The sequence below is a fragment of the Ptychodera flava genome, chromosome 3 (genome assembly GCF_041260155.1).
Source record: "Ptychodera flava strain L36383 chromosome 3, AS_Pfla_20210202, whole genome shotgun sequence".
In the NCBI taxonomy this organism is placed as follows: domain Eukaryota; kingdom Metazoa; phylum Hemichordata; class Enteropneusta; family Ptychoderidae; genus Ptychodera; species Ptychodera flava.
In genome coordinates, this window is record NC_091930.1 from 12,965,075 (window position 1) to 12,982,503 (window position 17,429).

General features: G+C 38.2%; 1 pseudogene; it reads left to right on the plus strand.

Moving 5' to 3' along the window:
- The first annotated feature begins 1,334 nt into the window (after positions 1-1,334).
- LOC139127524 (very-long-chain 3-oxoacyl-CoA reductase-like) overlaps positions 1,335-17,429 on the plus strand; it is a 28,651-nt pseudogene continuing 12,556 nt past the window's right edge.

A 17,429-nucleotide genomic window follows, 5' to 3' on the forward strand; every position in this document is an offset into this window, starting at 1 on the left:
TACGAGCGCTAGCGAGTGCATATATGAAGTGAAATGGTCAAAATCGAGTGGTATACCGTCGCTTGGTGTGATTTATTGCTATTATATCATAACAGTTTTTTGAAATTCTGGTATGGAACGTCAAAAACGGATTTTTGCTGAAGCTGAGAGCTCGCGCGTATGCCATCCGTGGTATATCGCCAATATACCACGGTTCTTTTCGCATCTCGACCAATCAGATCGCTGTATTTGCACCATCAATATACTGGTATGATATAATTGATCTGATTGGTCGAGACGTGAAAAGAACCGTGGTATATTGGCGATATACCACGGCTGGCATGCGCACTGGCTCTCGGCTTGAGGAAAAGTCCTTTTATGACATTCCATGCCAGAATTTCAATATACTGTTATGATATAATAGCAATAAATCACACCCAGCGACGGTATACCACTCGATTTTGACCATTTCACTTCATATATGCACTCGCTATCGCTCGTGCATACCGGTATATGTCGTGAACTGGTCAAAATACAACACCTGCATGGCAGTATGTAACATCCAGTTTGAATCACTACTCCGTGTATGTATCCCGATGTCCTCTCGCTGGCTACTTCCCAATGGTAGAGTGTAAACTGTACTACATGGTTGAGAATCCGGACATATAGAGCAAGCTGTTAGATTGAAAAGGTAGCATCAACAGAAACGTACAGAAGCGTAAAGGCTCCCTTGAACTAAAGTGTTTTAGTCAACGGTAGCAAGAGGCCAAAGCCAAGTAAGCACAAATACAGGACATTGCATTTGGAAACATCGATCGTCTGGGACTGGGCATCATCAAATGTCGGGAAATGATAATGCCTGAAGTTTCAAACTGCGTGAGGACACGAAAAACCGGTAACCAGCAACTAAGTCGAAGTAAGAGAGATTTTCAGAGAAAAGAGAGGTGCACTTTTGATATGAAGTTACAGAGCGCTTCCACTGGGAGCTTGTGGAGGTGATCGATAAGCAGAGCGACATTACATTGAAAATTATTATACCTATAACAAGGGAAAAGCATTGTGCAACAATTGTAGTGTAATTTCTGAAAATTTTTACCGAATACTCTGTTTATGTATCAAGATGCTCTCTCGTCGGCTATTTCCCGATGCGAGACTATGAACTATCATAAATTCTAGGGGCCTTCGTTGGCCTCAATTTCGAGGGCAAAGTGAGCGCTAGAAGGAAACTGCCATAACGATATCTCCACCGGATTGGGTGCATCTGCCGATAAAATATCCCCTATCAAATATAAGCTATATTTAAGACATCTGATTCCATAGCTGTGTCAAAATCCAACTTGGCTATTGTAACCAGCATGACGAAAGATACTCTGAAAGTAAAATGTAACATTAATGTACAGGATGTCAAAAGACATTTACTTGCTCCACAATCTTCCGTAGAGTACCTGCGCGAGAAATTTAGTTTTGAAAACGGCTGTGTTTCCCGTATAAAGCAAAGTACACGGAAAAACAGGTGGAGTCGCATTTTAGCTCTCCAACACCCTATCGGCTTACTAACCGAACATGCGCTTCAGGCATCCCCCATTCAAAATCTGGATTTCTCCACTGGTCCTGAGTAGCCGACAGCCCCTCAGACCTCGTCGCACAATAATCATGGTAAAGTGAGCACTGAATTTCCCTACTACCTGCGGTTCACCGCACCTGGAGGTCTCAAGGCGAGACAACAATTAATGAGCCCACAAAGGTCACAAAGTAAGTAGATTTTTAACCATCGCCCTCACACTAGACCTGCGCGCACTCATATAAAATGAGTTACTGGGAGCCGGCAGTTCAAGGTTTCTACCATACTATTACCATGGCATTTGACGCGGGTAGTTCTCTCGATCGTCTGCGTCCAGCTTTTACAATTGTTGGTTTTTTAAGTGTCACTTACGTGGCACTGAGAGTTACTTGGTGGGTCTTTCGCTGTCTGAGGGCTTACGTTTTGAGTCCGATATTTCAGTTACATACAGATGTGAGGAAACTCGGCAAGTGGGCAGGTGAGTTTTGCAGCATTGACACGCCCAACACTATGGGAGAAAATCTTCCCGTCGGCAAAAAAGTATCTCACCGATCATGATTTTCTCACAGTACGGAGACTACTCTTTACAAAAGGATTCTGCGCTCTTTAATGTAAATTTGCACATCTCGAAAAGATGTGCTTTCTTCACATATTTCAAAAATATTTTCGAAATGGTTATATCTTCTGTTAAAAATACATAATAGTATCTTGTCGCGTACATAAAGTGTGTATTTCAACCGCATGAATCAATGAACCTTTTATTACGTCAAGGTCATCAAGTCCTAGGGGTCAAAAATTAGCATTTTCAAAATGATATTTACACATCAAGTACAAAGTTTTCCGAGGAGGAGACTGTTACATAAAATAGAAATTCCAGCGCCAAGAACCATATAGTCTCCAGAGACTCTCTTCCACTCCGTCCAGAGTGCCTGACTGGTATAGTCGTTGAGGTGATGGTTAACGTCAATCAATCAATCAATCAATCAATCGATCGATCAGTGAAATTGATTTCTGTAGCGCCCAACTCCAAAACGCAGTAGTGATCAATATTGTCACTTTAGATTTTTTTAAAATTTAGTTAGTGTTTGTACATGTAGACTTGGAGTCTCGGGACAGTCTAGTTATCGTCGGCTTTGACGTTTTGTGCATGCTCGATCTCCAGCCTCATTTTGAGCGATCTCTTCAGTGTCGCACGTTTCCCTTATGAGGCTGTGAAAATAGCCTATAATCTCCGACCTAGAGACGAACTATCCGCCCATACCTGTTCCGGCTGTGGTAAACAGGATTATACATAGTCTCCAGAGAACTCTCTCCCGTTCCGTTCAGAGTTCCTTACTGTTATAGTGGTTAAGGTGATGGTGGACGTCCAACAATCAACCAATCAATCAATCGATCGATCGATGAAATGATTTCTGTAGCGCCCAACTCGTAGATACAGTAGTGATCAATATGCTCTCCTAAACAGAAAAGCTTGGATCAAGAGTTCTACATAAAAAGGTATCAAGAGTTGGTGACTGGCGCACTTCTAATGGGACATTGTTCCAGGTGAAGGGGCAGTGCGTGACAAAGCACGGTTGTCATAGGTTTTGCTGCTACTTCGTTGTACGTGAAGCAGAATTATTTCATTAGATCGAAGGCCCCTGGGTGAATCTTTTAGATGGATCAGGTACGATACGTAGGCAGGAGTATCGTTGTTAAGAGCTTTATAGGTGATGATGAGGATCTTATACTCGACTGGTAAACCATGTAATTCCTTGAGAATGACAGTGATGAAGTATTACTTTCGGGTGCGAGACACAAAGGCATATTGCAGCATATGCGCTGACTTGACCGGGCATTGTACTTTGAACTTAATGGAAGGAACCTTGATTTTGATAACAAATTGGGTCAAGTCCGCCGACGCGATTAGATCACTGCAATGTAATGATTCCCATTGGTAACACGTAGCCTTGGACCGGTCCAGTGTTCACCTGACGTGATAAAAATACGGTGAACAAACTGCTTGGGGTCATGCCGCCCATGCAATACTGACGTGGCGAAGATTGTACATCATCAGGTCACAGTCAATATTTTTCAAAGTCACTTATTGTTAGGTACAAGGCCACGGCGGACGGCCCCTGACTGGGTCACAGGCAGCAATCACCGTGTACCTAACCAAGCGTCTGCGAGCTACACAAAGTTGCAATGGTGATTGGTTTTTACCTATTATGTTACCATGGAACCCGATATATTTTCTTAAGAATAGCTATCTATTTAATGACGTTACGCAACCAATGGATATAGTATTAAAGCAGTAGGTTTAACTTTGAACGAAAACTACAATTACAGCTGACCGGCGGCCAGCACCTGTAGGATTAAACTACATCAGTGCTTCTACCGGCTGTATTTAGTGATAGTCTTGTCATTAACATATACAGTTTGACCTCTCTACAGCTGTGACAGGCTGTACAGCAGGCATTGGTAAAGCTTACGCCGAAGAGTTGGCCAAGAAAGGAGTCAATGTAGTGCTGTTGAGTCGATCCCGAGAAAAACTTGAGAGAGTTGCTAGGGAGATTGGTGAGTGTCTGAAAAATGTACCAATTTTGTTGTCCTTGTTAACTTACAAGTAATTTACCGAAAATCCCAATGTTCTACTGAATATTTACAATCCAATAAAGGATATTGTCACCCTGGTTCGAAGTAGAAATATTAAAGGTTTCAGTTCATAGTTGGCGCAGGCAGCTTTAAACTATTTTCTTTTATAATATCAAAAAGCTAGGATAACCGTTAAAAAATCACAAATTTTGTACAAAAATTACCATTCATCTGTTAAAATTTGAAATTTAATTTACCGTTACATCCCACATTAAAACTGTAAATGTTTCGTTCACAAAAAGGACAAGATAGCGTGCAATTTATTTTTTTTCACAAGTTTTAAATGAATTTACAAAAGCAGCTAACTAAAGAAGAAGTGTTAAGTTTTGAGTGCCAGATTCTGTAAATTGACGTTTGGACATATTCTTCGTTCCCCCTCTCACCATAATGGTTTGGTGATTGTGGATCTGTTTACCGGTAAATAGACATGAACATGTCAAGAGAGATTGTACATCAGGTGCTGATTTTGGTTTTCGAAATCTTTACATATAAAGTTTAGCGCGTGAATTTAATTAAGAGTTTGTGGTTTTAAAGCTTTACTTCGGATGGTGTACATCATCCTTTGCAGGTACAGACAAATAATAATTGCATCAGAATGTGCTTAGGGATGTACCGTGAGATCCCAGAAGCGCTGATAGGAATAAATGTACAGAACAACCGCCACCAACTGAAAAAAAAATCATTTGCTGCTTCTGCAGAAAAATATGCAATCACAATACTGGAAAATGAAACGAAGAGAAATTTGGGAAAATAGTATGCCTGTTCAGTCAACTCCTTACATTGTGTGTCGAACCTTGGAAGGTAAAACAATTTTGACCACTACATGTCAAGATATAACCGGGTAATACAATCAGCTGTGACAGTGTACTACAAAAGAACTGTACAATTTCTCTTTAAAGAGGGATGAAGTCGAAATGTCCTACACTTTAATATTAAATGATAGGTCAAAGGTCCTCCTGCAGTCAAACACAGGGGATGAAAGCCTATATTTTATCATAAATTCTTTATTGAAAAGTCTATGTTAACCTAAATAGGCATTGGTAGAGCTTATGCCGATAAGCTAGCCAACAAATGACTTAATATAGTATTGTTTAGTCCATCTCAAGAAAACCTGGAGAGACTTGCGAAGGAAATTAGTAAGTGTCTCAAAAGTCCCAGTTTTGCCATCCTTGTTAGCCTATAGGTAAATAATAACAAATAAGTACAAAGCATTTAAGGCATCATTGAAACGGAAAGTATTGAGATTTTTTACTATATTTCGCTATCGAAAACTTTACCCTGTTCATTCAAACATCCCAAGGTGATCGCATTGGTTACCATTGAATTGGAGACGGCCAAACAATGATGGACAAGGGGTAGTGATGAATTTTCCTTTCACATACAATCTTGGGTCATCATCCATAGTTTCAGAAGTTAAAAGGACAAATTCACCAACAAATTACCATTATTTCGTGTTCATAATGGTTGTTACATAATTGGTTAAGACGACATTTTCGATTTTTGACAAATAAAGGTTGCAAAAACTTAGTTTTGCATGGTAAAAAATCGATGAAACCTTGATTTATTTTGCTAAGTAATGATAGACAAACACTGAAATAATTTTAAAAGGAAAAATAGTAAACAACAACTTCATAAATGCACTTAGTTTGTGTTACGAACTGATTATTGCTTCTGTGTCTTTAAGGTGCGCAATTTCTTATAATATCTATTTGTCTTCTCAATACCTGTTTGGTTTTGAGTTCCGAATTGCAGATAAAGAAAGACAACAATTTGATACAGTTTTCGATCATGTTTAAAACACAGATAATCTGACATATTTTTCGATATTTTGTTCTTTTTTCTCAACAGAAACAACAAGCAAAGTTCAAACCAAGATCATCGTAGTGGACTTCACTGATGGACCTGGAGTCTACGAGAACATTGAACGAGAATTAGCAGGCTTGGAGATTGGCGTTTTAGTCAACAATGTTGGCATGGCAAAACCTTGGTTGGATTGTTTCCTCAAAACACCAAACCTTGCCAAGGTTTGGGAAGTTTCACTCTGTGTCTATCATTGCCCCGTGGCTTTGTGAAAGAGAAGTGAGCTGTAAAAAAGTGATTAAGACTGTCTCATGTCTGTTTGGGCAACATGAACTAGGAGATTGTACGAAATGACGTTATCCCTTTCTCTGGCATAGTTTAATTCAAAGCCATCGTTATAAATGATGAGAGTGGATCTTTTTACAGTGAATTTGAGTGAACAAGTTAAATCCCCGGTTAATTATTCTACATAAATCTTTTCGAAGATATGTTACACGTACACTTTGTTATGATTTCTGCTTTCCTGAATTTCCCGTCTTCCATTCAGCTATCCCAAAGTAGACTTATTTTCATAGACACAATCTGAATGTTGTGAAGAACAGCACACTAATAACAGTGTACCCCCAACCTGTTTTGATGTGTCTCTATCACAGTACATCACCAACATCATAAATGTGAACGTCTTGGCAGCCACTCACATGACAAGAATCTTACTTCCGGCTATGGTTCAAAGGTTAGTAATTATTTGGAGTCAACATTTCTTCACGTTACAGGAGTGGTTCTTCAAGGAGTAACCACGTATGTGATGTTAGTAAATATACTTAAAAACATTGTGATGTATCTGCAATTCTAATAATGCCCGTGTTGTTGAATCTATTGCGGAAAATAAATGCTTAATCTGCACAATGAAATTAATGACATTGGCATATTTGGCCATTTTACTCGCTAAGTATGATGGGTAAAAAACCTGATGATGACGAAACCGTTTCATATGTTAGCATGTCGGCTATTGGGAACATAAGTGTCTCAACACATGTAAGTGGCATGAACAATGTCGAGCCAGACTGAAGAGGACAGTTTCAAAATTTCATGCGATACAATGTTTGTTTAGGTTGATAGCTTCAAGATGAAATTTTCCGCAAGGGCATTTAAGAAAGAGGTTTGTTAAAAAAACCGGAGTTTTTCAATGGTCTTGCAGTATTATTTCCTGTAAATGGATTATAAAAGTTTCAGACTTGTACCAGATTTGGTAGAAATTTTATATTGTTAGTTGTAAATTTTAGAGACCTTCAGCAGGAAGCGAGATGGCCGCAATCGTCATAATTGCAAAGAGTTTTGGTGACTGTACATGGTCACAGTCTGGCATTCAACGTCCACATACACTAACAAGATGTGAATCAGTGTAGTTAGCTTGGAAAGGGCAGTCTGGAGATTTCCCTATTGGGAATGGGAAGGGAGCACAACTTGCTGACAGGCAGAGGCACTTTGTCTTCCGTACTAGGATGACCAATGACAACAGCTTCCAATTCTTCCTGTAGAATTGATCTGCATACCGTAGGGTGACAGATCTCACCGCAAACTGTCATGTCCAACCATAGACCCAACAAAAACGGTCCCCCTATGTGTTAAGGATTAATTACATGCTTGCATGTGAATTCCAGTTGCCATCCTGTAAGAAATGAGGTGTGCGAATGTGCAGCATCAATTAATATTTCCAGCTAAATAAAGAATAAAATCCCAAGATTCTGTTTCGGACCTCATTATGTCTTGATATTCTTCTTTTAGGAAAAAAGGGGCAATTATCAACATATCGGCTGCTTCCGGTAAAGTTCCTACACCTCTGATATCTGTGTACTCTTCAACAAAGGTACAACATTGATTTATTCTCAAATAAGAATCACATAAACTTAAAAAGTGCAATCAACCTGCAGTATATTTTGGAGGAATATCAAAGGCCAAATAACTGCAATTGGTGTATCTTCGTATCTTTTTATATGTTAATAACATCAAATAATTTCTTGTCATACACTCAAAATCTTTCCAATATGTCTGTTGTTCTACCTGTCAATACAGTCTATATGTGTGTAATATCTCATGTCACTATCTCCCCGCAATGTCAGTTTCAACTAATACTCATTTGTCAACAATAATTAGAGATTATAACCTAATATTTTTCTTCGTTACGCGAAAGAAAATACTAGTGACGTAATGACCGTGTCACCAGGTGTCGAAGACAAGTGGTGACACGGTCATTATGTCACCAGTATTTTTCGAGTCGAACGAAGAAACGTTAGGGAATAACATACTTATCACATGCAAAAGCCAAGAATTCATCATTTTTTTTTGCAAAATAAAAGGTATTTTACACAACAATCCGCGTTAAAACTTCTGCACTACTTTTGATATAATATCAATACGCATATGTGCCTCCCGCGAAGTTATACACGATTTCAAAAATAGCGTAGGCCTAGAAATTTAACCCGGACAAAGTGACGTTATTTTTCGAGAACGAAAATCGACTGAATCTGAACAGGGCGAACACTGTGTAACGTCGCGTCGCGCCGCACAACGTCAGTACATGTACTCTGTTCCAGCGTGCGTTCAAGCGGTGGTCGGGGTCTATACTGATACTTGCCCCATATTCAAACTAAAACAGGACTCAAAATTTGCTGAGTGGACGTATTTTGTCAGACTCTAAAAATTATGGCTGATTTTTACAAATTTTCACGTCAGACCAATTTTGATCACCATGTTGTTTGTTTACATTGACGAGCACCTCGAAGATCGACGCAAAAGTTCCGACGCACCAAAGTTGATGAAATAGAGAAGCGGGTTGTCGTGACGTAGAACGACCAGAGAATAAATCGGAGACGACAAACTTTGCTTGTGCATGTGATAACGTTGCATACTGTGCACAAAATGTTGTTTGCAGGGCTAATACTTCATATTTCAACACACTTTAGGGAGAAGAACTGACAGAAGTATTTTAGAGCAAACTAATGTAAATATTGTCCAAAGTTGCAAGTCCTCTCACTCTTAATATCTCAGCTCAAACAAATAAGAGAGACTTGTAAGGTAATGACGCCTCTTTCACGATCAAAAATATGCCATCATGGATTTAATAATAAATCTCAACATATCATAAAAACAAACCAGACATTTTCGGAATGTGATGATTTTTGCAAGGAATGGAGTACATACACAATTCCTTTGCGGTTTTTGTTTGGAAGGTTGGCAGGAGAGGTTATTAACCCTTTGAGTGCACCAATTTTTTCCTACCTAAATTTTGTACAACATTTCACCTATTTTTATTAATTTTTTCTGTAATTGTTTGGATAATTTTGGACCAAAGGACATGAATTTTCATTGGCTGCAGTTTTTACCAAAATTTTGGGAAAAAATCTGAAAAGAAATCGTCTTCATCCCAAAGAAATTGTCTGCGTTATATTTTATAAAGGTGACTAAAATTGACTTTCAAATTGGCACTGAAAGGGTTAAGCAGGTACAGGATAATGGGGATAGTGATGAATGAAGGCGTTATAAATTCACTCTTTTTTGTTTAAATTCCACAGGCATACCTGGATTTCTTCTCACGTGCACTGCATGCGGAATATGAATCGATGGGAATCATAATCCAGGTAATGTTGATCCTTTCAAGCTTGCAAAATGTTGTCTTTTGTGATAGACTATTTAGACCTCAATAGTTTTATTGTCATTGTCGTGGGTGTGCCCTTCAACTGCGCCTGATAATCGCTACTTTTGTTCTGCGAAGCAAGCATGTTATTTTTTGCAGTCTTCTTCCAAATACTAGAAAAATACAAATTTTAAGGCTAACACCAAAACATTTCACCATGTAAATATGCAACATAATCGTTGACAAATGGATTCTACTGTGGAATCAATTCAGCCATCGACAGTAAAATTGTACATCACACACCATCGTTCGTGTCATTTACTGGTATGTCTGAGTTGTTGATTCGTTGAATACAGTGTATTTTGCCATGATTTTGAAAGTGGAACAAGAAAAACTACATCTTCAAAAACGTTTAAATATTACAGGTTCTAGGCTGTATGGCACTTTTTGCAATATAAGTTTATTCGAACATTGATAACATATCAAGTCCAATCAACACAACTGTGAATATGTAAAGTAAACAAATGAAAAGTAAAAAAATGATAGTCTGAAAATGTAGCCATTCATCTTAAAAAGAGAGAAAGAAATGTCAATAATAATACCTTTACGGTACAGGTCTGAAACCTGACAGAACAGCGCCCTCAGAGTCTTACGTGCATGATATACCAGATTTCAGTATTGGAATTGGCAAGATCTATAATAGATGGCTGGCACTTAACTCAAACTTTTATTCTATTTTTTTATCCTTCCAGTGCGTCATGCCCTATTTCGTATCTACAAACATGATCTATAATGCTGACACGGCATTCTTTGTCCCTTCTGCAAAGAATTGTGTGAAACAGACCCTGGCGACGTTGGGAGTTGAGAACAGAACACATGGATATTTTACACATACATTAGAGGTTTGTACAGAGACACATATCTTGACTAAATGTTCAACAATACCTCAAGCAGTTGTCCTTAACTCCTGGTTATCCTGGTCCAAAACAGCCATATGACAACAACGGCCAGAACATTTTAAGAGTCCCACTCCCTATCCTTAAGTATGTAGTGTCTGCATCAACACAAAGCAGTGAGAAAAAATGATCTTCAGGTTCAGCATGACATTTCTCTGTATTTATTGCCTGTAGCTGGCATTTCCTGTATCAGAACATGTTTATCTCATTTAATCAAAACAACCATGGAAAACAATATGGCAGTAGAGTCAGAGAGTGCGCACTGAAGTCCTTTTGTATTAACCATATTATTATGATACTAAATTAATTCATGGCTAGGGCAATGAATAGGCTGCATCATGGTTAAAGTCATGCAAGACCAATCAATTACAGCTATTTAAAATAGTAGTAAGAGGCGTGGTTGAGACGGCGCTCCTCGCATCCTGTTCGACTTCCAACAGAGTGTTAATCTTGGTAAACATCCAATGGGGCCCTAGAAAGATTCAAATGAATGTACAGAAATCACGAAAGCCACAAAGCTTCGGGTGCCAAGGAACGGTCAAAACTTTGAAAACAGACATTCTGTACAGCACTTTTTAGTGCACGCAATAGTCTATCATTCCTGGGGACAGATGTGGAATTGTCGATATTACGGGGTTTTCACTTTCGTAAAACCTGCCTTTTCAAAATGGCATTTAGAAAAAACCCATACTTTCATGTTATAAATTCAACGCATGAAAAACATGCTGAGGAACCACAAACAGACCTGTGATCATCGACACTCTGTTATCTTTTATTGACAGGGCCTGCCCTTTGATGTCGTACCAACCACACTGGCAATTAAGCTGATGTATTCTCTGATGAAATGGGCACGCTCAGAAGGCGAAAGAATGATGGCTAATAAATATAAATCCAAAATGATGTGACCGAAATTATATCTAACAACGAGACCATTTTAACATACAGTTAAAACACAGTCAAAATGCAAAATATTGCTTAATGCAAACAATTTATAAACAGTTATAAAGTCGATGAAACACGTGGGAAATTATTCTTTGGGAAACAAGTTAATCAAGGTCTGTAAATGTACGTATTCTTCTTAATTATATATTTCCATACATTAAAGTTAACAAAAATATGACACATTTTGTTGCATTTAAAACATACGGAAGCGTAATCGTGCCACATTTGTAAGGAAAAAAATTAAAGAAAATACTCGTAATTACGAGTTTGAATTCTCGTAATTACGAGCACTAAATCTCGTAGAATTTCGAGTATCAAAAACTCGTAATTACGAGAATGAAAATCTCGTATGTAGGAGATTTTTTATATTTTTGTCTTACAAAAATTGCATGAATACGCTTTCGTTGGTTTACGCAATCGATAGCAAAATGGTATCGTGCGGAGAAGCTCAATTGACCGCTGAATCAATGAAACAATGTAGGCGCAGTTTTAATTTGTCATCAAAGATTAAGTTTTGTACTTGTGCAATACCAACAACCTGTCGCAAGAGCCAGACTCTGAAAAATCTGAGTTTCAAGATTCTTGTTTTTGTAATCAATCTTTTATTCACAGAAAAGAGATTTTTGAAATTCAGCCAAAACTTGTGAATGTTAATCGATATTAGAAGAAGCTGCATTTATGGAAGAAAATAATCGATCTTTTGAGATGTAATTAGAATACTAACATTATTATAGTGATGTAGGATGACATAAAACACCAATTAACTCGTACAACCCATGTTATTTCAATTAGTGCCAACACTTGAAGACTTCTTAGTACATTAAAAAGAATTGGTAAGGGTTGTCTGTGGATGTCCTGCTCATTTAAAAGACTTTTGTAATAACCCAACTAGAATATTGCTCAGTTGTTTGGAACAACACTGCTAAAAGTGTACTTACACTAGAATAATGTACTGTATACCCGTGCTTTGTTCAACTACGCTGTGTTATATTTGATGTGCCAACAAGTTGGTACCAGAGGTAATCCCTTTGACGTTAAATTGTCTCTTATCGTGGTTTGAGTTAAAAACAAAAGGCGTACACTTGTTTCATTCCCTCCACTACACTTGCTACCTTTTGCCCAGTGACCAATAAGTCAACAACTTATAAGCAAAACCATAAAATGATAATGATATTGAAGAGATGCAGTGTGAGAGCGATTGTTCACGCACGATATCCACATGTACATGGGTGATGAGTTTACATATGATGAGTACATATGATGAGTTTACATTAAACTGTGTGCAAATAACCGTTGTATGTCAGAGGTATGTTTGCTGATAAAGGCGAGGAAGGGACAACACATGGCACAATGTCACATCCATGTATGAGAATTAACGGTGTTATCTTTGGGGACTTTGAACCACTAGTCTGTGTCTTTATCCCGATGACCTTGCCCCGAATACTCAACGGTCAACTTCGGGACGGAGATAAGGCTTGAATATCATCTGCTGAGCACAAAACGTATCGACAACGTCGCCACAAAAGCCGTTCAGCACACACTAGATGACGGAGTCTGACCGGATGCAGCGAGGTGCGCACGTCATCGGACTAGAACATAGTCAGTGGTGATATCCATGATTATCGTATCAAAGTGGAAGCATCAAGGACTCCTTGCACCGTAACAACTTTCGAATTATCGATGAACACTGTGATCCAGTGACGGAAAATATCTTGAAAACTATTCATAGGACGATATCGTTAGGCTTTTTATCAATACTTTTCCCGTTAGGGTGGCTTTTTAATATACTCTGATCTCTTATTTGAATTGAGGAAATATTTCTGTGGATGTAATTCTCTGTTTAACTCCATCTGTTTAATGTGACGTTATTATTTTGTGGCACTTTTTCAGATTGAAAAAGACGAATTCAGTAATTGATGCATTGCCTTTGTAGACCGTAATTGAAAAGATAGAATAACGTTTTCGTATTTTATTGTTCATTTTAGTAGCTTGATTAAGATTTTTGAGGATATTAAAGGGAATTTTACACTGCACTTTTATGCTGTAGAGGCGATTTTATATGGCTCATTTTTTCATTTGATGATCCGCTTGTGGAGGGACCGTGGTTAGTGAGTAGCAGATGTTACAGAGCCAGAATTCAACTTCAACTGTGTTTTCATGTACTTTGCTTCATATTGGACACACAACCATTTCAAAACCTAAAGCTTTTTGCATAGGTACTCTACAGAAGGCTGCAGAATAAAGATAATCCCTTTGGACATTGTGTACTACAACATTACATTTCAGTTTCAGAATAACTCTTGCCATGTGGGTGGCAATAGATAAGTTGGCTTTTGACAAACCTATGGAAATAGATGCTTCGGATATTGCAACGCTAAAATTTCACAGGAGAGATATTTTATCGACAGATGCACGTCAATTGTCCATGTACTTACCAAACATGCGCTTGAAGCCTACTCGCCATTCAAAATCTAAGTGTCCCCACCGGTCTTGAATTGTCGATAGCCTGTCAGACTCCATCACATGATAAAGTAAGCAATAAATTTCCCTACCTTGCGGCTCATCGCACCTTGTGGACTATGATTAATTACACTTCAAAGTTCACGTAGTCAGTCGATTTTTAAACATCGCCCTCACACTTGACCTGCGCCCACTCATGTAAAATGAGGAACTAGTGCATTCAGGGCCGGCAGTTCAAGGTTTCTATCACCACACCATTACTATGGCGTTTGACGAAGGCAGTTCTTTCGATCGTCTACAGCAAGCCTTTACAGTCGCAGGTCTTTTAAGTGTCACGTACGTGGCGCTAAGAGTTTCTTGGTGGGTTTTTCGCTGTCTGAGGGCTTACCTTTTGAGTCCGATATTTCAGTTACATACAGATGTGAGGAAACTCGGCAAGAGGGCAGTGAGTTTAAAGCATTGACACGCCCGAAACTATGGGAGAAAATCTTCCGATTGGTTAAAATATAAATATTGGTTAACCTCCCCTTTGAGTATGAGGACGGTTACCCATCCCCACCCCACCGGATATTTACTACCCGGATGTGGTATTGGTTAGTGATCTACCCGGATGTAGTATTGGTTAGTGATAGGAGTGTGGCCAGGGCACGGTTTTGGTGGATATTTAGTACCCGGATTTAGTATGAGTGGTGTTAGGAATGTGGACAGGGCAAGTTTTCGGTTGGTATTATGCACGGGGTGACCGTTGGAGAACTGTACATGAATTACTGAATATCATATATAATAACCCAAACAAGGGATTATGACCCAGAGAGTATGTGATTTAACCCGACGTCAGGACGGAAAATGATCTCCTGGCTCGAGGGTAAATAGTGCCTTGTTCGGGCTTTGATCTTTTTATTACAAGCCTCTCATTCATAGTTTTCACTCCAAATGTTTGGATTATTTGCAAATGACAACCATATGCTTTATTTCCATGTTAGACAAAATTCGGTAGAAAAATAGATCGATTTTCATCGTCGTATGGCGCATTGATATATTTAAATCACTGTTATGCGTTTTATCGATTTTTTATGCATAATTTTCTAAAAAACGTAGTTACCATGTAAAACATGTAATTGGAACATTTTAAATCCAAAAGTTGTCGAGGTACAAAACGTTCAGGGTCACTTTCAGTCCAATGATGACTTTGCGGCCTGCTACATCATCAACAAGTTACTATTGACTCCTACGGGGCGTGCGGCATTCGATATATGACGGATGTGACAATGGTGCCGGCCCCTCGACACCTACCGATCGGACGCTCACCCTTGCTTTATCCCTGACCTGCAATTAAACGGAAAGATTGAAAATGTGCGGGGCCTAGGATTGAAATAGCCTACCGTCCCGATAACTTTTATATCCCGGATTTACATGTCTATGTCGACCAGAAGCAGAATATTTTCAAAACGAAATATGACGGACCTGTTCATGAAATGCCAAGTTTTAGAATATTATTGTAAGGAGAGTTTTTCGATCACGTTGTGGCAAGGCAACTTACATTTACGTTTACAAATTGCTCAAGACAGTTTTTGACGCTAACACGCGACTTCTTTGCCGATTTTAAATAGTGGGTTCTTCACGTGTTGTCTGATGAAAACTACTTTAATACACAATAACGTCGATAAGTAACAATTCCGATTTTGACGTCTCCATCCTCCATTTACATACTATATCACTGAAAGTTTGCCTCATATGACAACGGCATCATTGTATCATATTTCAATAAAGAAAAAAGGCCGACGCTCGAATCGAGGCGACCGATATGTTAAACTATCACGAGTTATTGACTACGGTGATACAGCCAGGCCAGACGACCCGGCCACGGATATATGAGTGTTTCTCGGAATGAAAGAGAGAGGCTGAGTGAATAAATGTAAAGAGAGATATGAATCCTTATATACAGAGTCGTGGCTATGACGGATACGGACGCCATAAAGACGACAATAACACGACCTGGTTTTTTTACCGACATATGTGGAACGTTGGCTTGCTGTGAAAGGGCGCGTGGACTGCATATTTAGTCCAGTCAAAATAGGGATAGACCCACCACAAATTGCGTCAGAATTTTTTTTCTCGGGGATACATTTTGGAGAGGTACCTAGAACAACATACTAACATTTCGCTGTGTTGCTGTTTTTGGGTTTTTATGTGCATTCTCCTGTCTGTTTGTTTACTTGTAACTGTTACATATTTTTCGTTTTTGTATTATATTTTCATTTTCAAACGAATCTGTTATTAGGGCAACCTGTTGGTCGAGATAAAATAAAATGAAATAAAATAAAAAACTCGAATCTGACTTTGGGAAATATGTCTAATTTGCATGAATCAAATATGGCTGCCAGCTATCTGACAAAATAACATTATTGGCCATACATCACATGTAAAACAAATTAAAACAAGCGAATTTATAGTCTAACATACTTATTTGTCAAAGGCAATCATTTTGGAGATAAAATGTTTGACATAGGAACTTTGATAATTTGCATAAATCCAATAAGGCTGATTACATTTCCACAAAATAACATCTCGCCCTGAACGTCAGGTCATATACAAGCTATTTCTGTGATTTCTTAAGTCAAAGTACATTTCTTTGGCATGGACAAACGATTTTGAGGTACAATGTTTTACATAGAAATTTTAATAATTTGCATAAATCCAAAATGGCAGCCAAAGTTCCTACAAATGACATTTTCAGTCATACCATATGTATTAAAACAAGCTGTTACAGTGATTTCTTGGCTATAAAGGAACACTTTTAAGGCTCACTGTTTACAGAAGCACTATGATAATTTACATAAATCCAACATGGCTGCCAAATTAATACCCCAATGCTTAAAAGTTTCTAATATGAAAATATGGTATACTTTAGCACTAGGAATCTATCAAAAAGGAACACATAATTACACATAATAGCAAAAAATATAATAAACTCAACAAAGCTGGTGAAACAAAGAATAATATGACAAAAATTATAAAATGCCACAATGCACACAAATTAAAACAGTACCCTTGCAAAAGATGTCAGATTCAAAACAACTTTATCACCAATCAAAATAAACATTTTAAAAGTGCATACTTAACAAAGGCGTAAAATTATTTCAAACGCCTAATCATCCCAAAAGAATTTAACTTTTACAAACAAGAAAATCTGGAAAAATGACAATTCGATATATGATGACACGTAAAACTTGGCTGTAATTGTGTATTCATGTTGTTCGAAGTGAGGACATTCGTTGGCATTAGGATTTCTTGTGATTGTCTATTTTCTGATTGTTTTCTATGCAATAATTGGTTGTTTTGGAAACATTCTTTAATTTTTTGGTTTTTTCAAGTTCATACCAGTTTTCTGTCAGGAATTGTATGATTCTCTTTCTGTTGATTTATGGATTAAATTAATGTGAAAAATAGACTCTCATCCTTG